Source organism: Arvicanthis niloticus, chromosome 18, assembly GCF_011762505.2.
Source record: "Arvicanthis niloticus isolate mArvNil1 chromosome 18, mArvNil1.pat.X, whole genome shotgun sequence".
Lineage (NCBI taxonomy): Eukaryota > Metazoa > Chordata > Mammalia > Rodentia > Muridae > Arvicanthis > Arvicanthis niloticus.
Genome location: NC_047675.1, coordinates 18,233,067 through 18,259,295, shown reverse-complemented (window position 1 = coordinate 18,259,295; position 26,229 = coordinate 18,233,067). Strand labels below are relative to the sequence as shown.

General features: G+C 45.6%; 1 protein-coding gene across 9 annotated transcripts in view; it reads right to left on the bottom strand.

Moving 5' to 3' along the window:
* Chd9 (chromodomain helicase DNA binding protein 9) overlaps nucleotides 1-26,229 on the bottom strand; it is a 214,173-nt gene that overhangs the window by 185,718 nt on the left and 2,226 nt on the right. For all 9 annotated transcript variants that reach the window (XM_076915591.1, XM_076915599.1, XM_076915600.1 and 6 more), the window contains exon 2: nucleotides 8,782-8,905. The gene's annotated coding sequence lies outside the window, so the exon portion shown is untranslated. The remainder of the gene's footprint in view (nucleotides 1-8,781; nucleotides 8,906-26,229) is intronic.

Below are 26,229 nucleotides of genomic sequence, written 5' to 3'. Positions count from 1 at the left end.
GCAAAGAGTTTGGGGAATCACATGTTAAAGTGTAGCTGCTTCTTCTTCCTCCTCCTCTTCTTCTGTAAAGGTATTTAGGATTAAAGTTAGGGCCTCATATATGCTAGCTATCCTTCTGGCCCCAATATTCAGTTTTTAAAAATTCAGAGGTTTTCCTGAATTATACATCATAAAATTAGGGGGTGTGGTTGTTGTTGCTGTTGTTGTTATCATTGTTGTTGTTGGTGGTGGTGTTGTTGTCATTGTTATTGGTGTTGTTGGTGTTGGTGTTGTTGTCATTGTTGTTGGTGTTGTTGGTGTTGGTGGTGTTGTCATTGTTGTTGGTGTTGTTGGTGGTGGTGTTGTCGTTGTTTCTGAACCAGGATCTTACCAAGTAACTCTGGCTGGCCTGGAACTCACTATGTAGAGAAGACTGATCTTAAGCTCTCAGAGATCCCCTGCCTGTTTCCCCTCCTGAATGCTGTTATTACATGTGTGCCACCACACCCAGCTAGAATAAGTTTTATTTGTTTGTTCCATCATTTGTTTTTACAATAGAATGATGTTGGAACATAAAGTACAGAACAGGAGGAGAGAGAGAGAGAGACTCTGAATGGGCACAAGAATGAGGTGCAGTGGTATACTGTGGCGGTGCACACAGTAGGAGGTACAGTGGTATTGGCAGTGCACACAGTAGGAGGTACAGTGGCATACTGTGAGGGTGCACACAGTAGGAGGTACAATGGTATACTGTGGGGGTACACACAGTAGGAGGTACAGTGGTATACTGTGGGGGTACACACAGTAGGAGGTACAGTGGTCTACTGTGGGGTTGCACACAGTGATATGGGGACAGGTGGCTCCTGAGTAGTGATTGGCCTGAGTTACACAATGAGTCCCTGGAAGCCTGGGTTTCATAGGGAGACCCTAACTTAAAAAAAAAAAAAAAAAAAAAGATATAAGATTGGGTAGACTGGTGCATGCATTAATCCCAGCACTGGGGAGGCAGAAGCAGGCAGAGGCAGAGTTCTGACTTCTAGGAGGATGAGCCAAAACCATAGGCAAGTAGGCCAAGGTGATCTATTTCTTTATTGGTATTGCTTACTACCGTTTTGCTGCCGGGTAGGTTGTTCTAGCTTTGCCAATCTCGGAATATAAAGGAATGAGAAAGATGAGTGGGAGATGACAAGGTGTAAAATTTCAGAGCAAGGGAAAGTGTGTTGTGCAAGTGTCTGCCTTCAGCAGGGAGCACGAAGGCATGTCTGGGTGTGTGCATGCGGGTACCACAGTCCTGGTTCGTGTGCAGGCATGTTTGGGTGTGTGCACCCAGGTGCTACAGTCCTGGTATGTGTGTAGGCCACTTTGGTACAAGTGCTGGTTCTCATACTTCAGTAAATGCCACCTCTATGACTCCAGCCTTCCACTGTCCAGTTCCCAACTCAATGCTATAGACATTTGGAATATGTTTGAGGGCACGTTTTATTACTCAGCACTGTGACCTGCAGTGGAGCTTGCAGCCCTGGTATAGCTCAGTGGGACAGTTGCCTAGCATGCACAAGATCTGAGTTTGATCCCTAGCAATGCCAAAATTAAAAAGCGAGGCCTGGTGGTTTACAAATATAATTCCAGCTACTAAGGTAAAAGAATCACAAGTATGTGGCCAGCCTGGACAATGCAGTGAGACCCTGTCTCAAAATAAGAAAAGTAAAAAGAAGGGCTGTGGACATAGCTCTAGAGGTAGCCTGCTGACCTAGCATAAGCAAGGCCCTAGGCTCAATCTTCAATACAGTGGAAGTGGGGGAGGGGAGGGTTAAGCTTGTCCTCAGGGGCCCACAGTTTAAAAAGAAGGCTGACAGGCGATCAGCACAATCATTCGGCAGAGTAAGCACTCTGGAAGAGGAAGTAGAGAGGACCCAAGGGAAGCTGGGTCTAAAAGGCAGTAGGGAGGTAAGATCACATCCTAGAGAGAATCATCCTAGCTGACATCTGAAAGATGAACTGGGACAGCACAGGGAAGAGGGAAGAAGAGTCTGTCAGGGACGGAGGCATTGCCCACAAAGACCTAGAGGTTGGGTCCTCCAGTACTTGAGGAAATTCTATTGCTTTAGCTAAGGCAAGTTCTACCTGGGAGGAATTAGGGGGAGTTCTGGGCCCTGGTATAGAACCAGCATGGCAGTGGACATCAGCCAAGGCTGAGAACATTCTCAAATTAAAAAACACTTAGCTAAAAGCATTTTTTAAAAAACCTCTCCTGGCAGGGTGGTGGTGGCACACACCTTTGATCGCAGCACTTGGGAGGCAGAGGCAGGTGGATCTCTGAGTTGGAAGCCAGCCTGCTCTACAGAGTGAATTCCAGGACAGCCAGGGTTACACAGAGAAACCGTGTGTTGAAACCCCAACTCCTCAAGAAAAGATTCTCTCCTAAGTAGAGCATGATGGCCCAATAGTCACAAGTGTCATACCTGCCATTCAGGAGGCAAGGGCAGGATTGTGAGATCTGCCCCCAAAGACACGCACATACACACTCATCATGGAAGCATGGTGGGAAAGATTTCTATCCTAACACTTGGGAAACAGGCAAGAGACTCAGAAGTTCAAGGTCATTCCTGGTTCTTAGTAAGGTCAAGGCCAGCAGAAGATACAGGAAACCTAGATGCAACCAAACAAAAGATCAAACGCAAAGAGTCTAAGACAAACTGACTACAAAGGACATTCGGGCATTTTCTTCTATCGCACCCCACTAGCACACAGAGATGAGGCTGGCCTTCAACTCCTGGATCCCCCTGCCTTCGATTCCTGAGAATTATCAACATGGATCCTGAGCCACAGAACACACCCACCTTGCATTATTATTATTGAGACAGGGTCTCAGTATGCCCAAGTTGGCCTCCATCTGGCAAAGTACTAGATGATCAACCACCCACTGGCTAAGATTATAGGCATACATCACCATGCCTGGTTTTAAATTTTATTATACAGTTAACTGAGGTCTAAGGAAGAAAAGTACCCAAGGTTATTGGCTCCTTCATGCATGCACTCGCTGACACAGCTGCCTGTTTGGACAGGCTTGAACTAGGTGTCATGGTTCCATCAGGGAGGAAAACAAACATTTCCTATTCAACCTTCAACCAATTGAAATTCTGATCCCAATTCCAGGGCTCTTCCTAGTTCCCAGAACCCAGGTTGGATTTGTTATTTCCAGGAGCCTGGGTGCCTTGATGCCTTCTTGATCTATTATCCCTGGGACCACTATCCAAAGAGCACAGTAATCGTTATGCAAATGTAATGCCTAGCCAAGGTGCGGAACCAGATCTTACATGACTCTCCAATATAGAGATCCAGCACGGACCAAATTTGCTTCCGTCTAGATGGAGGCCTTCTCAGTCCACTTTTACTCCCTGTGAATGCCTTTATACTCTCACCTTTGTCTAGTCTCCTTCTGAGCACCAATGCATAAAAGTAGAGATGAGATGCAATAAAGGTTGTTTCAAAGGCAAAGGAGGAAGGGAAAGTGGGAAGGAGAGAGCAGAGAATAAACTATAGAAAAGACAAGGAACCAACTTTACCTTCCAACACACCCCTGCTGTGAGCCAGCCTTAGCCAAGGTCAGGGATGCCTGGCAAACCCCACCCAGACAGATATCCCGGAAAGCTGCCTGGGAGTGGCTGGTGCCGGTCCCCAGAGCCTGGGCAATGTTATTTCCTGGGCAACTACAAGTCACACAGGATGAAAGCTATGACTGAATGTCTGGGGCAGGGTGGGAGGCCTTGCCAGAAGGTGGGGGTGGAGCGGGAGCACAAGAGGAGGGGCAGAGCCTCGGCTGGTTTTGCACAGACAGATCTCTTCATTTTTCCAGACTGGAGAAAGCTGTTTGGGTTGTGCACATTTGCAGAGAGTCACGGTCTTTACTACGCTTCCTGACTCCCCAGATCTCTTTTTGTCATTCAGTTAAACCCAGCTTGTATTTTTCACGAGAGCTGAACAGACTGTGGGGTCTCTTCCCCTCATGTTGTGCTCAAAAGCACATCACAAGTGACTTTAAAAGCCCCACCTCTACACTTGGACAGCAGGGGTGGGGGTTGGCGTGCTATAGAGACAAAGACCCAAGTTTAGACCTGGTTGGAGGTGCTCTCACACTATTTTCCTAGCACACACACATACACACCTTTTTTTTTTTCTCCTTTAAAAAAACAAAAACAAAACAAAATACTATACCAATAATCAATTCCAGTATGTTACATGTGTCTCTTCCTTATCTACACTGTCAGGAGTATAGGTAGGGCCAGAAATGAGTTAGTTAATTTTTAAAAATGCTTTCTTGCCAAAGTGTGCTACCCCCCTAAAATGTTTCTAACCAGAGAACCCTCATCTAATAATAAATGTACAGTGTACGTGCATTTCTCATGCCAACCAATTCTCCAACACCAGCTGGTGCCTTCGATGCAACTCAGTTCTGTGACTACCTAGAGTTGGCATGAGAGCCCACAGGTTGAATGAAGGCTCAGTCCCAAACACCATCTGTACTTCAAAAGCTCCATATACCCCAGAGAACTGTGACCCAGGTCAAGTTCACAGAAAATACTGTCTCAAGAAAACAGAGAGGGCTGAGGAGTTGCTTCATCAGTTAAGAGCACTTGTTGTTCCTGCAGGGACCTGAGTTCGATTCCCAGAACCCACACAATGGCTTGCAACCATCTGTAACTCTGGTCCCAGGGGATTCAAAGCCTTCTTCTTGGGCACCAGGTTCACACATAATATGCATACAAACATACAGGCAAAACACTCATACACATAAAATATTAAGAAGTCTAATTAATTTTTTTAAGGAAAGAGAAACGGAAGCGCTCCAAGTGAACACATCTAAAAATGAATAGGTAAACAAATTATACATAGTACTTCTAACATGGAGTAAGGCTGGCACGGTTTACAGACCTGCAATCCCACCACTGTGAAACAGATTGGATCTATGCGCATTTGAGGCTACCCTGGTTTATGTAGCAATCTTGTCTCTAAATAAATAAATATCAAAATGCAATAGTATTCAGCATCGAAAAGACTGAGACTTCTAACAAATATTCAGGGAAAGCCAGGTGGTAGCGGCTTTAATCCCAGTACTCAGCTGAGATGACAGAGGCAGGACTGATCTCTTTTAAGTTTGAGGCTAGCCTGGTCAACATAGTGAGTTTCAGGACAACCAGAGCTACACAAAGAAACCCTACGATGAACCAGACTGCCTCCATCTTAGGCTTGAAGCTATCTTTTAGCAAAGACAAATTTGGTTCATTCATGCTATGATTAAACCTTTTTTTTTTCCTCAAGGATTGGGCTATGCCCCACCTGCAACCTTAACTACAAACAGTTCTGCACTGCCTGTTCCAGGAAACAACAATCATGTCTTTGTTTCAAAAAGTTGTTATGATCATCTTGAAACCTTACCTTTGTTTGAAAAGGTTGTTATGACTACCTGTTGTTATGACTACATGTTAAGACCACCTTATTATGTTCTGCTTCTGTAACTCCACCTATTTGCCTGCCAAATCCTCCAATCAGAAAACCCCGTAGTTCTGAACTATAAACACTTTATCTTCCCCACATCCAATGCTGACCCCTCCCTTTTAAAAAAGATTTATTTATTCATGCATTTTATGTATATGAGTGTTCTGTCTTCATGCACATCAGAAGGGGAAATTAGATCCCATTACAGATGGCTGTGAGCCACCATGAGGTTACTGGGAATTAAACTTAGGACCTCTGGAAAAGCATTCAAGTGCTTTTAGCTGCTGAGCCATCTTTCTGGCCTCCCAATAGCTTGACTGCTTGAACCCCACCTAGGGGTCACAGCCTGTGTACATGAATTAAAAAGCTTGATTTAATTAACATGGCCATGATAATTTGGGTCAGTAGTCTTTCCCCATGAATCTTTGAGATTAACACCTGTTTCAAAAAAAAAAAAAAAAGAACAAAAATTTCAGAGGATCCCCACAAAGTCTTTGTGATGGTTTGAATAGCATTGGCCCTCATAGACTCATGTGTTTAAATGCTTGGCCATAGAGAGTGGCACTATTAGGAGGTGTGGCCTTGTTGGAGAAAGTGTGTCCCTGGGAGTGGGCTTTGAGGTCTCCTATGCTCAAGCTACACCCCAGTGTGGCTCATGGTTCCCTTCTGCCTGCTGATCAAGATGTAGAACTCTCAGCTACCTCTCCAGCACCCTGCTGTGTGAACTGTAAGCCAGCTCCAACGAAATGCTTTATAGGAGTTGCCGTGGTCATGGTGCCTCCTCATAGCTATAGAAACCCTAACTAAGACATTCTTTAGGTTGGCTGATTGGCTAAACAGCCTCCTGGGACACAAGGAACCACTCTTCTTGCATTTGCCAATTTTTTTTTTTTTTTTTAAATAAAGGATACAAGTCCACAACAGCCAAATGGGAGAGATAGATGCAGCACCAGGCAGGTGGGGTGAGGCAGGGAGCAGCCTTCCTCTGGGCCAGCCAACTGCCCAGCGCTTTGTCAGTTCACCCCACTGTCTCTAACTCTCCTAGGCTGCCAGCACTCCTCTACCCTTTCCAGAGAGAGATAGACAAGTGCTCCAGGAAATTCCAAGCCTCTAATCACACCATTCTTAAGTGACCAGCCTGGCAAGGGACTAGGAAGGGGTCTCACCTGGGGTATATTAGTGTAATGAGAGGTGTGATTAGAGAAGAATCATTAGAATAATAAGTGCCAATCATTCAGGGAACCCCAAGGCTATAAGTACTCTGGTGTTAGGGACCAAGACAAAGGCCAGATGCCCATCTCATGACTGTAGTCCCAGATGCCAGGAGAGGAAATCATCTGAGGAAACATTTTATGAAGACATGAATTAAATACAAAAAAATATTAACCAAACACTTGCTCTGTGCACTAAAGGGTGGAGAGGAACACAGATCACCATCAGCTTTTCTTTCTCAGTACTAGAGAGAGAAGTCGGGGCCTCACACATGCTAGGCAAACTGTTCCCAAGGCTGCACTCTGCTTTTTTTTTTTTTTTTTTTTTTAAATAAAAAAAAATAAGGTTGATGCATTTATTTTGTGTGTATCTTTTGATTACATGTATGTATGCACGCCACATGCATACCTACCACCTGCAGAGGCTAGAAGATGTATGTCTACTCCCCTGGAACTGGGGGAAATGACGGTTGTGAAGCACCACGTAGGTGCTGAAAACCAAATCTAGATTGTTCACAAGAGCAACAAGTGATCCTAACCACTGAGCCATCTCAATTCCCCCATTTCCTTTTCTCTCTTTCTTTCTTTCTTTCTTTCTTTCTTTCTTTCTTTCTTTCTTTCTTTCTTTGTTTTTTGTTTTTTGTTTTTTGAGATAGGGTTTCTCTGTATAGTCCTGGCTGTCCTGGAACTCACTCTGTAGACCAGGCTGGCCTCGAACTCAGAAATCTGCCTGCCTCTGGCTCCCAAGTGCTGGGATTAAAGGCGTGTGCCACCACCGCCCTCTTTCTTTCTTTCTATTTATTTATTTAATTTATTTATTTATAAATAAATATTTAGAGTCTGGCATGATGGTACAGGACACACCTTTAATCCCAGCACTTGGGAGGCAGAGGCAGTGAGTTCAAACCCAATTTGGTCTATATAGTGAGTTCCAGAGCTATGTAGAGAGGCCTTGTCTCAAAAAACAAACAAAAAAGGATTTAGTGTGTGTATGTGTCTGCATGATGTATATGTACGGGCACGGGGATGTGTGTCACGGTTCATATGTGAAAGTGAGAGGACGGCTTTTGGGGACCATACTTTTACACTGGGTTAAGCAGATAGATGGTCCAGTGGGTAAAGGGACTTGCTGCTAAGCCTGGTGACCTGAGTCTGGTTCTCAAGACCCACACATGGCAGAAGGAAAGAACCAACTCCTGTAAATTGTCCTCTGTCCTCCACATGCCCCATGGCACTTGAGTCTGTGCTCGAGGACAAATGTAATAAGAACATTTTTGACACCAAGGATGCACCTGAGGAAAAGGTTTTCCCTTTACACCACAGGTCAAGGTTCTGCGAGCTTTAAGCAAGCCAAAGAGCTCAACTCTATCTAATACCAGGAGTGAACACTTAAATAATCTCGCTCAAACAACCTAAAAAGCATGCTTTCCTTGGGAGTAGGGGAGGGGCTCATTTTCAGAGATGATATACAATGATATTTCCAGGCAACCTCTGCCTCTCCAGACAAGAAAGTCAGTAACCAGGTACCTGGTTGCTGCAAGTTAGCACCATCTGAACATTGTAACAAAAGCCCTCACCCTGTTCTGGGCTGGCAAAGCCCAAAACCATCCTTCACAATATAAAAACTGAAAGAGCTCAGGAGGTAGAGGCAAACAGCTGTCTGTGAGTTCGAGGCCAGCCTGGTCTACATACATATCATGTTCCAGGACAACCGGGACTGTCTCGGAAAAAAAAAAACAACCAACAAGGAAGTAAAAGCCAGCCATGGTGGCTCATGACTGTATTCTTGTCACTCAAGAAACCAGGCAGGAGAAATAGCACAAATCTGAGGCCAACCCAGCCCATATAGTGGGCTTTAGGCCAGCACAAAAAGACAGCAAAGAAAGAGTGAGCAGGAGAGCAGACAAGAGACGGGTCATAGCTTTCCTTTCTGAAGTAGAAAGGCAGGGACGGGAATCCTGTTTCGGTTGCCATGGAAATGGGAATGGGAGTTGGCTGGGGCTGGCAGTAGCTGCAGCTGAGGTGGAACAAGCAGCTTGGGAGCTGGCCCTGTGGTAGAGGGGGCTTCCAGCTGGGGAGAAGACAGCAGGCTTACCTGAGAGGAAGAGGTAGGAAAGGAGACAGACACTGTCTCAGACTCCGGAGCCCATGAATTCTGCAGTCATCCAGAGTGTCACAGAACAGGCTGTGTGTCTGTGCTATATAAGTGTCCCACAGGCCTGAAAAACAAGAAGCAAAATAAACCCAAGGCTTGGAAAAGAACTGAAAGCGTGTCTGTTGTCACTGAGCCACAGACTGAAGACACAAGAGGATACCTCCCAGGAGCAGGGGCTGGAAGCACTGTCCCCCGACTCTGTCCCTAGCGCAGTCATCAAACAGAGCAGGGGTCCAGGGGACCTGGTTCCGCTCCTTCCTCTGTTCTCTGGTGCACAGTTCCTGAGGTAGGTGGGAGGAATCCGTGATGCTGGGGCTCTAGGGGGCTTCCAGAGGATGTGCAGGCTCTGACTGTTCTCTGTGGCATGTGCTGGAGAGATAGCCTGCTTAGGCCTAGAGCAGTCATGGGTCTCTGCAGTCCCTTTGCTGGGTCTTCCTGAGGCAGGGTTATGCTCTCTATTCCTATTCCAGGAAGAGAAATTCCCTGGCTGTTTCTTACAATCAGAGCAGGGTGAGTGGCCAGGACAACCTCACATTATAAATGAACTCAAGCCTGGGACTTTTGCTTTTTTTCAGAGACAGGGAAGGGGCCATTGAGATGGCTCAGCAGATAAAGGCACTTGCTGCCAAGCCTGAGGATCTGAGTTTAATCCCCCAGACTCATGGGATGGGAGGAGAGAACAGATTCCTCTACAGGTCCTTCTCTGGTCTCCCTCCCTCCCCCCCCCCCAACACACTACACACACACACACTACACTCCCTCCCCCCACACAAATGAATAAATTTATGTAAAAAGAGAAAATAAGAGAGTAGCTGGGTGGCTGGAGATAAGTCCGAATGGAAGAACACTCGCCTAGCATTGCTGAGGACCAGGATTCCATTCCCAGCACTGAAGACAGAGAGACAGAGAGAGAGAGAGAGAGAGAGAGAGAGAGAGAGAGAGAGAGAGAGAGAAATTATGAATGAGAGGTAGGCTGGTCTTGAACTCATGGTTCAAATGTCCTAGTCTCCTAAGTAGCTGGGAAACATACATGAATTCACTTAACACAATTTTTCCTTCCTTCCTTCCTTCCTTCTTTCCTTCCTTCCTTCCTTCCTTCCTTCCTTCCTTCCTTCCTTCCTTCCTTCCCCCTCTCCTCCTCTTCCCGCTCTCCTCATTCTCCCTCCTCTTCCTCTTCCTCTTCCCCCTCCCCCTCCTCCTCATCTTCATCTTCCTCCTCCTCGTCTCTCTCTGGAGTTGTATTCAGCAGGTCTCTGAGTCCGGAAGAAGCTGATGGCCTCTTGGCCTAAAACGAAGCTTGCGCTTGCACCACAGATGATGCAATGGGAACTTGATCTTGGAGTCCTGAAACTGCTTGAGGGCCGGCCAGAAGCATTTGCCTGCTGCAATCTCTTCCACCTTCATGATCTGGATCGAGTGCACACTGTGCTGGGCACTCATGTCTTGGTAGCACAGTGTGATGGCGCCAGCTGTGGTTGATCCGGTACTCACTGTCCACATGTGTGCCACAGTGGGAGTCCTAGTGTAGCCAGACACTGAAGTTCTTCCCATGCAGCGGCTGTTTCTCAAACACTGTCTGCACTATCTCCCCTGATGACTCAATCGTCTTCAGCTGGGACAAGAAATTCCAGACGCTGGACTTGGCTAACACACAGTTAAGTGCAAAGATGCGTATTTGGTACAATGGTGGAGTGTGGCATTTCGGAGTGGGCAAACAGTACCCCACCTCTTTGTACTATGGAAATGGCCATGTTCCTAGCCACCCACAAAAGGAAGGGACCCAGTTTTTTAAAGTGAATGATAGGATGTGACACCTGGCATCCTCCTCTTAGTCTCTGTGTGCACATAGACACACACCTGCACACTCAAGTGTGTGGATACCACACACACACATGTATCACCACCCCAGAATGAAATGGAAAGACACCCATTTCCCAGGCACGGAAGACTTGATATTAGATGCTAAAATGACTTCTAGTGATCGGCCGATGGAGTCTCATAAAGATATCAAGTGTAACATTTTGCTTTGCTTTGCTTTGCAGTTCTAAGGCTCCAAACCAGGGCCTTGCACCTACTAGGAAAGTGCTGTACCCCTGAGCCCCATGCTCATGCCTTTTAGTTTTTATTTTAAGACAGACTCTTGCTTCCAGGCTGGCTGAAATAATCAAGAAAGGAAATCGGAAGACTCATATATATCCTGACTTCAAAATGTACTACAGAACCACAGTACTCAAGACAAGGTGGTAGGCGTAGAGGAAGCCACCTAGACCAATATAACGGCACAGCAACCCTAGGAACTAACTCTTGCAGACTGGTCAACCCATTTCAGCATGACGTCAGAGCTTCTGAGGAAGGAGGGGCTCTCCAACAAATGACTTGGAAAACTGGCCACTCACATACTAAAGACAGACGCTGGGTCCTGCTTGCCAATCACGCATAGAGATGAACTCAGATTCATCAAAGGCCTGAATCCTACAGTAAACTAAAACTCTCAAAGGAGGCAGAGGCAGGCAGATAGATCTCTGAGTTTGAGGCCAGCCTGGTCTATAGGGTAAGTTCTAGGACAGCCAGGACTATAATGTCTTGAAAACAAAGCAAAACCAACCAGCCAACCAAAAAACAAAAGCAAAAACAAAGCAAAAACGTTCGAGCCTGCTGTAGCCGCACACATACACTTGTAATCTCAGCCCCTGGAAAGGTAAGGAAGGAAGACTAAGGAAAGCTTGAGGCCCTGGGCGGTGGTGGCGCACGCCTTTAATCCCAGCACTTGGGAGGCAGAAGCAGGCGGATTTCTGAGTTCGAGGCCAGCCTGGTCTACAGAGTGAGTTCCAGGACAGCCAGGGCTACACAGAGAAACCCTGTCTCCAAAAACCAAAAACCAAAACCAAAACCAAACCGAAACAAAACAAAACAAAAAAAAGGAAAGCTTGAGGCAAGCCTAGGCTACATAGTAAGTTCCCAGAAGGCCTTCAATGGCTATAGAGTTAGACTCCGCCTCAAAATAAATAAAAATAGTCAACAACAACTAAAACAACAACAACAACAACTGTATATGTCAAATGACAGAAAGAGGTGCCAGAATAACGCTGAGACACATCTGACAAGGAACCGATATCCACAATCTATGACAGACCTACAAATCAGCACAAAACAAACACCCAGCCAGATTAAAACTTGGACAAACGAGGCTCATTTGGTTAAGTACTTAACCTGGATCTAAGCAAAAAGCCAGTCTGGCATTTACCCAACCCTATCTAGCTCCAGGGAGCTTCAGGGTCAGTAAGAGACATTGTCTCAAATAGTGAGGCAGAAGGGCTGTGACGATGGCTTAAGAGTTAAGAATGCTTGTTGCCCTTGCAGAGGACCCAGGTTTGATTCACAGCACCCATATGGTGGCTCAAAACTACCCATAAGTCCTTTTCTTTCTTTCTTTTTTTTTTTTTTTTTTTTTTTTTTTTTGGGTTTTTCAAGACAGGGTTTCTCTGTGTAGTCCTGGCTGTCCTGGAACTCACTCTGTAGACCAGGCTGGCCTCAAACTCAGAAATCCGCCTGCCTCTGCCTCCCAAGTGCTGGGATTAAAGGCATGCGCCAACACCACCCGGCCCCATAAGTCCTTTTCATCTCTGCATGCACTAAACATACCTGTGACACACACACACATATACACATATATACACACACACACAATACATGCAGGCAAAATAGTCATACACATAAAATAAATAAATAAATCTAAAGAGAAGTTGAGGATTGGACAAACACCTGCAGTCAACCCCTAGCCTATATATGCATGCATGTATACAAACATGTGCATACACATACAAACATGTCCATGTGCCCTCACACACACACACACACGCATACATAACACATACACACACATGTGCATGCACTCACACACGTGCATGCATAACATACACACACACACACCATAAAACAGGGGCAAAGGATATGAACAGGCATGCCTCCAAATAAGTTATTCAAATGGGAACTAAATTCATGGAAAAAACACTCGGTGCCTGAAGCTGGGTGTGCTGGTACATACCCCTAGTCCTAGCTGCAAGAGCCACCTCAATTAGAAGCTAAAATTGTAAATTTTGTGACATCCATTTAACCATCAGAAAATTCATAGTTACACACAGACATAATTAATGGAAGTGACACAGAGTCTTTGTCTTGTCAAGGCTCACCACAGGTGCCAAGCCCACAGGCTTATACCAGGTCAGTGCTGGTGGCAGGAAGGAGAGAGAGATGAGAGGGGAGGGAGCCTTGCCCAGGGCAGGCCTGCAGCCCTGGCTGTCACAGGGTCTGAGGCGGTTAAGTGCTGCAAGGCAAGAGTGTGTCTGTGACTCTGGCTGCTCCAAGGAGGGAAAGGGGACATGCTGCTTGGCTCTGGAGCAGTGTCACAGCAGAAGTAGAGGTCCTGGTGGGTTGGAGGGGATGAGGATGAGGATGAGCTGGTGGTGGGCACACTGAGAAGACACTTTGTCAGAAGGATATGATGAGAGGCAGAAGGTGGGTGAGAATTCTGGATGGGAAGGAAGAGGAGGTGGCCAGAGAGGTGCTGACTCACTGCCATGAGAGTCTTGTTACCTTAGAAGGGCATCTAGACGGTATCTGAGGCCCAGAGTAACTCTGGTGAGGAGTGATGCTTATTTGGGCCAGGCTTATGTGTATGACCCCCAAGGAGCTCCAGTGGCAGGTGGCAATATCGGGTATGTTCTTTAGCTGAGAAAAGTGAAGCTCAGGAGATTAAGCTGCCTGCTCAGGAGCACAGACGAGCAGCAGGAGGTGGATCTGGGATATGAACCAGCCCTACAGGGATCTTGAACATCAATACATTTTAAGAAATCTTTCCAAGGGCAAGGATGGGACATATAGTTCAGTGGTTAGAACACTTGCCTATCCTACATCAGACCTGGCTTCAGTCCTCAGAACCACAACAACCGAGTCAGTACTTGGTCTTGGGGTTAGATAGGATGTGTGTTGAAGCCTGTACCATCGCCATTACTACAACAGTATTAATACTAGTTTATGACAAATCTACCACACATGATGTCATTGTTGGATAGTTGTAAGATAATTGAACTGTAGTAATGTAAGCTATTGAAACAAGGGAACTCTGGACTTTTGTAGCAATTCTACATTTAAATTATTTTTAATAATTTAAAAAATATATCCATACTGGGCCTGAGAGATGGTCTAATGTATAAAGGAGTGAAGGGGCCTTGCCGCCTGGTGACCTGAGCTCCATGTGGGAGCACATGGTAGAAGAAAGGAGAGAATCAACTCCACAAAGGTGTCTTCTGGGGACTGGAGTGATGGCTGAGTGGGTAGGGGATCTTACTGCTCTACAGAGGCCCAGGGGGTTCCCAGAACCCACGTGGGTGGTGGGTGGCTCATAACCAGTTCTGAGGGATCAGATGCCCTCTTCTAGCCTCTGAAGACTCCTGCACAAATGTAGTGTGGATAAACTCATATAGGCACATGTGTATTAATCTAATACTACACACACACGCACACACACACACACACACACACACACAAATCAATCTTTAAAAAGGTAAATAAGTGGAGAGAGAGGGGGGCCAGAGTGAGAGGGAGAAGGGAAGGGGAAAAATTTAAAAATTTAAAAATTTTAAAAAGGTAAATAAGGCCAGGTATGGTGGCACATGCTTTTAATCCCAGCACTCAAGAAACATAGGCTGGCATATCTCTGTAACACTGAGGCCAGACTGGTCCATACAGTTAGTTCCAGGACAGCCAAACCAAAGAGACCCTGTCTCCAAAAAAAAAAAACGGCAATAAAGCAGTGTGTGTGTGTGTGTGTGTGTGTGTGTGTGTGTGTGTGTGTGTTCTATTAAAACCAAGCAAATTTGGAGCTGAAGAGATGGTTCAGTGGTTAAGAGCACTTGCTGTTCTCCCGGGGGACCAGAGTTTGGCTCCCAGCATGCACCCATATCAGGAGGTTTACAACTGTCTGTAACTCCAGCTTCAGGAGAGCTGACACTTCCGGCCTCAGACCTACACTCACATGCACACCCACCCACAGGCAGACACAGACACAGTTACACATAATTAAAAATAAAAATTGATCTTCAAAACAAACAAACTAAAAGAAAATTTGTGAATTCATTTTTGGAAGCTGCCCCCCCAAATGTATCTGCACAGGTCCAGTGGAGCTGACCTTGCCTGCTGACTGGCAGAGGGATCAGACATACCAAGTAAGTGCTCTCCTTTCTCAGATCCCCTGAGGTTAGGAATGGTGCCTCATCCATTGGACTGGCAGCTTTCCCAAGGTGAGAACCAAGCTTCCCTTGTTAGACTGAACCTCCTGCTTAGGCCAAGGAGCCACCTTCCCTCTCAGGGGGCTCAAGGAGGCTCGGAAGCTCCACACACTCAAGTTCTCCACATGGCTTTTCTTTCTCTTTTAGGTCAGTCAGAGGTTCTCAACGTGAGCGAAAAGATGAGCTGAGGTAGCGTATGCTTTTTTATACAGTGCTGGGGATGGAAGGCAGGGCCTCAGGCATGCTAGGAACCCGCTCTCACAGCACCCGGCACCCCCAGCCCCTGGATGCCTTCTAAGGTTATCCAAAGGTCTTTTTGCTTCAAAATAATAGGAATTTAAATTCTCTGTTATTTATGTATTTTAGATTTTCTTTTTGTTTTGTTTTGAGAAAAAGTCTTGCCCTGTATCTGAACAGACTAGCCTTGAACTCAAGATCCTCTGGCTTCAGCACCCAAAAGGCTGGGAATATAAGAATATACCACCACCATGGCTAAGAATGCTAGCCTCCTAGCTCTTTTGTGAGTCAAAAGCGGTATTCAGCACTTAGGAAGTGCAAGGCCTGAGGTTCAGTCCCTAGCTCTGAAAACAAAACAGCAACACCAAAAACAAACAAACAAACAAACAAACAAACAAACAAAAACCCCAGCAGCCCCTGTACATCCTACGTAGGTCAAATCTGAATGGTAACAGCCATTAATGGGTTAAAACTGTCATGCGGTGGCCAGTGAGATAGCTCTGTAAAAGCACTTGCCATGTGAGTCTGAGGTCCTGAACTTGAGCCCTAGAACCAGAAGCAAAAGGTGGGCACACATCTGTAAACTCAGTCCTACCAGAAGGTGAAGGGTGGTACCAGAAAGCAGCCTGGAGACCATCACAGCAACAGAAACAAGAGAGACCCTGTGTCGACAAGATGGAAGGGAAGAACCAGCTTTGGCACAGACCTCTTTGCATACGGGATGCTTGTTCCTTCCCACACAAGTACGCACATCCACACTTGCTTGAAAATAAACTGAAAATAAAACAAAACCTCCCTTCAGTCTCCTGCAATGCTGTCACTTCTATAGCAGAAAAAAAGTCTACATCACAATAAACTGCTTCTTCTCTCTCTCTCTCTCTCTCTCTCTCTCTCTCTCTCTCTCTCTCTCTCTCTCTCTCTCTTTTAGACAGGGTCTTATGTGGCCAGCCTGGTTTCGAACTCACAGGCAGGGATGACCCCGAACTCGTGATCTTCCCACCTCCACCTCCCATGTGCTGGAATTACAGACATGGTTTTATGCTGAGCTGGGGGTAGAACCCAGGGCTTCCTGTACGCCGGGCTGGCACTCTAACAACGGGGCTACATCCTCAGCCAGCAAAGCACTTCCTGGTTGCAAAAAGTTGCTGCTCGCAGTTACACATTTGGTTGAAATGTGTGATTTGTCAGTGAGTGGAAAGCTGCACATACAACAGCCACCACGGTTACCAATCTGCCAAAGTCCTTAAGGAAGAGACAGGATGTGTCTCGAGACAAAGCTGGCCAAGCAAGGCCTGGAAATCAAATCAAGACCTGACAATGAGAAAAGAGAAAAGCAAGCGGACGGGCAGGCTGTATTAATGAACGCTGTGAAAATAATAGGCAGACAGAAATAATACGGTAGAAGCTCAAGAGCAGCGCCAAGGGACGCCTCTGAGAGCCTGTGTTGTCTCACGTTGTCCAGGCTAATGGGAACTCTGGAAACTTCGTTAAGCATCACGGGCAACTCTGAGGTCTGGCCAGAGCTTCCAGGAAGTCTCTCTCTTTACCCTTTTCATCCTCCTTACCTTTTTCCCCCCTGTGTGTTACATCCATACGCTCATGTGTGTGCACACTTATGTGTACAGGAGTGTTTGTCTGCCCATGTGCCTGCTGAGACCAGAGCTCCACCTTGGTGGTCTTCTTCCTCCACCGTTCTCTACCTTACTTTTAAAATCATCATCATCATCATCATCATCATCATCATCATCGGGGGCACATGCCATGGCACCATGTGGAGGTCAGAGGACATCCTTGTGGAGGCCATGCTCTCCTTCCATGTTTTACAAGGGTTCCAGGATTGAATTTATCTCCTCAGGCTTGGATTGTCCAGTCGCCTTCACCTGCTGAGCCATTTCACAGCCCTTCCACTTAATTAATTGAGACAATGTCTTCCCTGAACTTGGAGCCAAGCAAGCTGCAGGGATCTGCCCATCTCCATATATCCACAGGGCTAGTGTCTATCTCTCTCTGTCTCTCTCTCTCTGTGTCTCTCTCTGTCTCTCTGTTTTTCTCTCTCTGTGTGTGTCTCTCTCTGTGTGTGTCTCTCTCTCTCGCTCACTCGAATGCATGCACACACGCCCACCCACATGCATGATGTCTCAAAGACTGGCTTTTTATGAGGGTGTGGGGATCCAAACTCAGATCTCTATACTTGCACTGCAGGGACCTGAGTCACTGAGTCACCTCACCAGCCCCTTCAGGATACTCATAAGGTTTTTTTGTTTTTGTTTTTGTTGTTGTTGTTGTTGTTTTTTAAGGCTGGTACCTGGAGTAACAGGAAGGAACTAGGTCAGTAATTGACCAGTCATGTCTGTCATGGGCACAGCGGTGGAGAATTCCTCTGGGGGAGCTGAAGTTCTGAGCTCTCCTTAGAGGGAGCAAATATCTTAGGCTATCCCAGATATGAAATCATTTATCTTGCCCACCTTGGTTTGCTTCCATGAATACCAACCTTCTAACTAGAATATGTCTTTCCATGTGGCCTCCTGCGTGGAGGAGGAGGAATGTGCTGACGAGTTAGCAGAAGGGGTTCAGACTGTTTCCCAGCTCCCTCTCCCATTGTGATTTAATGTTTGTGGTCTGGCTTAGTCACCAACCTCTGGCAAGTTGGATTGGTCCATCCCTTTCTGTTGGATTATCTCCAAGTACACAGAAGAAGCTCCTTTCCGGGCTTGCAAAGTTTCTGGACCACCAACCTCCAGCCTGGTATGATTTGGACCAGGAGGGAGTTCTCCTTTACAGATAAGCATGGCTCCGTCTCCTATTTTAAGGTGAAGAGTGTGCTGGGGACTGAAACCAAGGCCTGGCACATGACAGGCAGGTGTTCTACCACTGAGCTTCTCCCTACTCTTGCCCCTGTTTTGACTTGACTAAGCAGTGAGCCTTAAGTACATCTATGACCCAGGCATAGTCATCTGCCCTGACCCAAAATGACCCTGAAAGAAAGAACAAACCAATAACAAAACCAACATTGTAAGTTTAAGAGAAGAGAAGGAAGAAGGAGGCCCTGTGCTTGGGGGAAGATGCCAAGGACGAAGAACAGAACAAACTGAAGGAAACGGCAGTGTTCAAGCTATAGCAGCAAAGATCCAGGAGGACCTGGTATCCTGTCGCCAACTGTCACGCAGGATTGCTGTGTTGGCAAGGAGAGAGATTATTCTTGGAGGCACCGGGAGAAAGCACAACAGCCAAGAGGTAGCAGGTATAGAGTGACTGGAAAAAAAACAAACAAACAAACAACGACAACAACAGTAAAAAACAAAAAAAAATCAGGGGGCCTTGCCTGCCTGGTGGCACACACGTGCAATCATCCTAGTACTTGGGAGACAGAGGTAGGACTATTTATTACCTCAAGTTCAAAGCCAGTCTGGGCAATGATGATAAGAAATAAAATAAAGATAAAAAACTTATAGCCAGGTATGGTGGTGAATCATTTAATCCTATCATTTGAGAGTCAGGGATTAACAGATCTCTGTGAGTTTGAGGGAGCCTGGTCTACATACCAAGTTCTAAGTTTCGGGCCACCAATGTCTCCATAGTGAGTTCTGAGACAGTCAGGATTACATAGTGAGATCTTGTTTCAAAAACAAAAATAATAATAATAATAATAATAATAATAATAATAATAATAATAATTATTATTATTATCATTATTCCAAGACAGGTTTCTCTGGTTCACCCTGGCTGTCCCGGAACTAACTGTAGACTAGGCTAGTCTCCAACTCAGAGATCCACCTACCTCTGCTGGGATTAAAGGCGTGAGCCACAACCTCCTGGCTTAAAATTTTTTAAAGGAGTATTTTTTTTTTTTCAGTTGCAACAGAGGAGGGAGTTTATTGGTGGAGAGGTGAGGGGGAGGCAGAGGTGAGCCAGGCCTTTCCTGAGCCCAGAGGGCAAGAAGGCCGAGAAAGGAAGAACACTTTTAAAAATCACATTTTACTTCGGTTATTCAAGTATCACTTCCCCCTTTCCTCTCTCTTTGTCAGCTCTGTGAAAAGCAGCGTAGCAGGTCAGTCTCAGGCTGGTGACTGGCTCAGGAGTAGAACATGGGCAAGCATTTCAGAGGCCCTAGGTTTGAAACCAGTCCTGCCTGGTGGCCTCCCCCTATAATCTCAGCTGCTGGGGAAGCTGAGTCAGGAGGATTCCAAATGCGAGGCCTGTCTCAGGAAATGTTTAAAAATCAGTTTGGATAGATTAATATTTATCTTTTTTTTTTTTTTCTTTTGAGACAGGGTTTTTTTTCCTTTTGAGACAGGGTTTCTGTAGCCCTGGCTGTCCTGGAACTCAACTCTGTAGATTGGGCTGGCCTCGAACTCAGAAATTCACCTGCCTTTGCCTCCCAAGCGCCAGGATTAAAGGCGTGCGCCACCACTGCCCTAATATTTATCTATTAATCTCTATTTTTATCTATCCAGCCGGAGAGTACCTGCCTAGTATGCATGAGGCCCTATATTTAAGCCCTAGTGTGACGGTAGTGGTAGGGACTGGTTGAGGCTAACAGTGTTTAATCTGCAGTTCTGGAGGAAGACCACCTGGGTTCATCCCCAGCCTGTCCCTCCCTCATTCTGTAACTCCAAGCACAGGTTTTTTTTTGTTTGTTTGTTTTTTTTTTTTGTTTTGTTTTTTTTTGTTTTTTTTTTGTTTTTTTTTGTTTTTTCCTCCTTCAGGTAGTTTTCTCAGAAGTGAAATGGGGCTAAGAACAGTATGCCGTTTAAATAGTCTTTAACGCCGATGGCTGCAGTAAAGATGGATTGAATTGTACACACAAAGTATTTGGAAGAGTGGCCAGCAGGATGCAGAGAAAAGGAAACTCTTTTGCTGCTGGTGGGAATGTAAATTCGTGCTGTCGCTATGAAAAGCAGTATGGAGACCTGACATAGGCTTATCAGACAGCCCAGCAAGCCTGCTCCTGAGTATATATCCAAACAAAGGGAGATGGTATGCTCAAGAGACATCTCTACTCCTACAGCATCGCTCACTCACAGTGGCCACAAGAAGCGACCAACCCAGTGTCCACCCGTGAACAAGGGCATGAATGAAATGTGGACAGACACACAAGAAGTAAAGGCAAAAAAATGTGGTAGTCTATCACTCAGCGGCAAAAGAAGAACAAAAATCTTGCTGCTTGCTGGGTGTGTGGAATACAACTGTAATTCTTGTTCTTGGGAGGATCTGGGCTACGATAAAGTCAAGGCCTGTCTGGGGTACAGGAGACCCAGTTGAAATGAATTAATTGACAAGCTGTGACAGTGTGGATGAGCCTGGAGGACGCTATGTTGAGTGAAATGAGTCAGATACCAAAAGGCAAATATTATGTGTTCTCACTTGTATATAGAAGGTAAAAAATAAAAGTGTAAAACTGTGGGTTTTGCTGAGGTGGGGAGGGTAATCAGAGAGTAGATGGAGTGGGTACAGGGATACAGCTACACAAGGGGCAGGCATGCCTTCTGGTTTGTTCGTTTTGTTTGCATTTATTTTTGTTATTTTAATTACATGTATGTGCATGCATGTTTGTGTGTATGTGCATCTGAGTCCAGATACCTGTTGGGGCCAGAAGCATCAGATTCTCTTGGTGATTAGGATAGAGGCAGTTAGGTGCAAGAAGCCCTATGGCTTGGGTGCTGGAACCCAACTTTTGTGATCTGAAATAATAGTCTATGTTCCTCACCACTGGACCATGGTTCAAACAGGGTCTCACTGTGTAATCCAGACTGACCTGGAACTTATGATGTAGAACACACACACACACACACACACACACACAGAGAGAGAGAGAGAGAGAGAGAGAGAGAGAGAGAGAGAGAGAGAGAGAGAGTTAATCATCACATACCATAAGAGTTTGGAATAGTATACCATGTTTTATAAACACACTCAGTTACTATGTGGCAATTAAATAGGCAGGTGAACCAGCACATGCCTAGAATCAGTAAGAGGACTGAGTTCAAGGTCAGGCTGGGTTATGTGGGGTGGGAGTGGGAGAACCTTGGAGACAGGGAGACAGAGAAAGAGAAAGAATCAGAGCTGATGTGGTGGCAGGTGGATCTCTGAGAGTTTGAGGCCAGCCTGGTCCACATAGTGACCCCTTGCCTCAAAACAAACAAACAAACAAACAAACAAAAAAACAAAACAAAAAAAAAACCAAGAAAACAATGACAAAGAAAAAGAAGAGGAAGGAGAAAAGACATGCCCTACTGCACCTGGTGCCTGGCAAATTCTTATATCAGCTATGTTTAAAAAGTTTTAAAAAATATTTATTTTATACATATGAACATTTTTGCCTCCATGGGCTTGCCTGATGCTTACAGATGTTAGACTGTTAGATGATGTCAGATCCCCTGGAACTGGAGTTACAGATGGTTGTGGTGTACAATGTGGGTGTTCGGGACTGAACCTGGGTCCTCGGCAAGAGCATCCAGTGTTCTCAGCTGCTGAGCTGTCTCTCCAGACACTACCCCACCTATCTTACTATTTCATACTTTATACCTTAAATGACACATGATTGCTAAAAAAATAATTTTACCAAGCTCTTGTTGCTCTTTTAATTGTTCATTGTATTAGTGTTTGGTCTGCATGTGTGTCCCACCTACCATATGTGGGCCTGGAGCCCTGAGATGCCCTGGGGTTGGAGTTGCAGGTGGTAGTGAGTTGCCTGTGGGTGCTGGGAATCAACCCTGAGTTCTCTGAAAGAGCAGTCAGTGTTCACAATTGTTGAGCCATCTCTCCAGCCCCTCTTGCTGGTTTTTGAAAACTTGAGACAGGGTGTTGGTGGTCTTGATACATCCTGGATGGTCTTGAATTCACCGTATTTTTGCTTCTGCCCCCCTGGTATGGGAATTAAAGGCAGAGCCATCATTCCTCAATTTCAATTAATTCATTAATTGGGTTTTCATGTATATATGGGTATGCATGCACACATGTGGACATACATCTGTGTGCAGGAGCCCATGCATGTGCTTATACGGCATGTCATACCCAAGTTGACTTCAAGACTCTTTCTGGATCACCCTCCCAATCTCTTGTTGAAACAGGAATTTGCTAGTTCCAACTAGGCAGCTTGTCCTGGTGCAGGTCTTTACTTCCAAAACTCTGGGATTAGACAAGGCCATTAGGGGTTTGTCCAGCTTTTTTGTTTTGTTTGGGACTGGGTCTCACTGTGTAGCCTTTCTTGGCTGGCCAGAAACTAGCTATGCATACCAGGCTGGCCTCAAACTCAGAGATCCACATGCTTCTGCCTCACAAGTGCTGGGGCTGAAGGGATGCCTGTCTGAACTCCAATCTTCAGGCCAGAGTTCACCCATCCCTATTAATTATTTCAAAGGAAACTTTGTATTACTTTTATACTCACAACTCAGTAACACTTGGCCTGTAACTGTAAACACTTGGCTAGTAACTGTAAAGATAAAGATGAAACAATGTTTTAAAATTGTTCCTCTTAAGGGAGTTAGTTCAGTTGTTACTGTTGTTCTTGAAACAGAGTTCCCACATCTTGGGTTTGAAGAGGAGGGCACTGTCTTGGTTACATTTGTTTCACTTAGGTGCTGGGGCTTGTGCAAAATTGTAACGACTTTAGCAATGTTATTAAATAACCACGTTTACTCTTGCCTGTTACTCTTGCCACTGCAAGAGCGAAGTCTTTCAATTAAAAAGGAGAAAAGCCATGTGTCACAGAAGTATTCTAGAGGGCTGGGAAGATAAGCCTTTGCTTAACATGTGTGAGGTCCTAGAACATTCTAGCACATCCCGGAGCCTTCTACTAATTGACTGCCATCAGAGAGAAAAATCTGGTAAGCTGAGGAAGTGAAAGAAAGGCCTATGTGGTAGAGCGCATGTAAGAAAGGTGTCCTGAGGGTGCCGTTGAGGCAGGCAGGCAGGCAGGGCAGGAGGGCCACTGTAGATGGGAAAGCCCTTCCAATCCTGCTCACCACCTCCAGTGCCACCCAAATCATCTTACAAGATACCTAGCCAATGAGAAGGACCCCTAGAAGGCAAGGTCAGACACCCTGTGTAGCAGATGCTTTGGTGCCTCCCACTTCCTTCTGCTGTAGGTCATTTTCTAGCCACAAAGTACGCCTAGCATCTGCTCAGGCCAGATGTGTCCAAGAGGATGGTGTAGCAGCAACCCTGAGCCAATGGCAGACTCCAGGGGAAACACCCTAGGCGACCTTGCCTCTTTATGGGTCACTTCCGTCTTCCCTTCAGCTTCTAAAATTCTGGATCAAGAGCCTGCAAAACATCCCAGCTCATATCCTGCACACTGCCCATCCTCATACAGACAGCCTGTGAGCTTAGAAGAATTTTTTTCTTCCATCTCAAATGTTAAAAAAAAATAAAAAATTAAAGGGTAATACTTTAAGATACATTTTTAAAAACTCCATGAAGCCAACCTGGTGGATGACACATGCTTACAGTTCCCGCTACTTAGGAAGCTGAGAGAGATCACCTGACCCCAGGAGTTTGGGCCAGCCTGTAGGGAAAGCATCTGCTGGTGGTGGGGTTGTGGGTAGGGGCTATGGGGGAAGGAGTTTGGGGGCACTGGTAGCTCAGTGGTAGGGGGCTTGTTTAGCACAGGAAAGCCACTGAATTTGTCCCTAACATTAAAAAAGAAAAATATTATTATTATTATTTTTCATTTGTTTGGTGTTGAGTTTATACCTAATCTGGCCTTCAACTCTTCGGATCCTCCAGCTTCAGCTTCCTGGGAGCAAGGATCATAGGTATAAGCCAACATGCCCAGACCCTTGATGTTTTTAAAGCCTTTGTTTCAATTATACTAAACGCAAACTTCAGTGACTATAAAGCTTTCCTGGAGCACAGCTAGACTCTTCTTCATCCACCTCTGTGGAAGCACTTTCACCTTACAGTGGCAGACATGGATAACTGCAACCGGAGTGGAATGGTTTGCCAACGTCAAGATCTTCACAGAAAAGTTGGCTGACTCCTGGGTCATAACCAGGGACAAAGGGCAGGCTCAGGCCTGGCTACTCACAGAAGGGAGAGCTGAATGCCAAGCCCAGGCAATTCAGGGACATCTTGAATCACAGTTTCTCCTTCCCTGCTGGTATATCTGTGTGCCAGTGTTCCATGCCCGAGGCAGTAATCACAGTGGCTTGAAATGAGCCACTGATATCTTTATATCAGGAATACTTTTATTTTTTAGAGAGAGAGAGAGAGAGAGAGAGAGAGAGAGAGAGAGAATATACATGACTTTGTTGCTTGGTGTCCTGTTAATCTCTTTCATGTTTGGTGACTCTGCTTCAGCTTAGTCATTGGTGTCTCTCCCAACCAAACCAAACCTCCAGCAGTACCCTGAGATCTGACCCAAAAGTCTGCTGAACACTATGTACAGGCTGTAGGGGTGGGAGTGAAGAACTGGTGTGTACTGTACATGTGTGTATGTGTGTGCATACACGTATGTACATGTATATGTGTGTTGAGGTATTGCTACTTACCAGCAGAGTATATTTTTAAAAATATGACATTTTTTTCACTATATGGTTCAGGTTTGCCCAACTTCCTAAGTAGTTCAGGCTGTCTTTGAACTTGTGATCTTGTTGACTTTGCCTCCTAAGGCTAAGGATTAAACTCATAACTCCTAATCCCAGGCATCCCAGCTGAGTAAGTTTTGAGTATTTCTATTATCTATTAATCATCTATCTATTTTTAAAAAGATTTTATTTTTACTTTTTTAATGTATGAGTACATTGTCACTGTCTTCAGACACATCAGAGGTGGGCATTTGATTCTATTACATTGTGAGCTACCATGTGGTTGCTGGGAATTGAACTCATGACCTCCTGAAGATCCGTCAGTGATCTTAACCACTGAGCCATCTTTCCAGCCCCCTCTCTATCTATTTTTGAGGCAGAGTCTCTCTGAGTAGTCCTGGCTGTCCTGGAACTTGCTATGTAAACCAGGCTGGCTATGAACTCACAGAGATCCACCTGCCTCTGTCTCCGAAGTGCTAGGATTAAAGGCATGTGCCATCACACTAGGTGAGCAATTCTTTTAATAGCATAGGACATTGAGTCTGTCAATCTGTCAAAGGTGGAAATGATCCTGGCCAGCCTGCCAGGATTACTGTGCTAATCCGATGAAATAAGATCTGGCCACCATAAACAGAGCCATCTGGCCCAGGCTCCCTCCAGCACCCTCTGACCACCACACTCCCTGCCCCTTGGGTCAGCAGAAATCTCTAACCTTACCCTCATCTTGGCCACTTCCAGACATTTACACATTTGCCCTTTCTAGCTAGGATACCTTATCTCGAACTTTATCTGTACCCGAGGTCAATGCACAACCTTGTTTTATGTTTATCTGTTTAAAGATCTGTATGTTTGTAGCACTAAAGATGGAACCCAGGGCCTTGGACATGCTAGGTAAAGTCCACCACCAGTCTACTTTCATATTTAATATATGTCGCTTCCTTAGCATCGCAACCCTTGTCTGAAGAAAGGTTTTCCAACATGAATTTTACCATAAAACACAAACTGAGTTTTTGGGACATCAGTCAGCATTCTAGCACCAGGATCAGGGACCACTGCTATCAACCAAGTCACCAAGAAAAAGTACAAACGCACACACTCACAATTGTGAAGCCCATTAGACCATAGAACAGATACTAGTTTATGCAAATAACCTCTACTTATGATGGCCTTCAATACCCACAAACCTACTGGAAACAGAAAATATTGTAGGCTGGAGGTACATCGCCTGTACCCAACCTGTTGAACATGCTAGTTCAGCAACAGGGCACGCCGGAGCCTGTAGGTGTTTCCCCCTCTGATCACATGGCTGCCTGAGAGATGTAGTTCATTGCTGCTGCCCT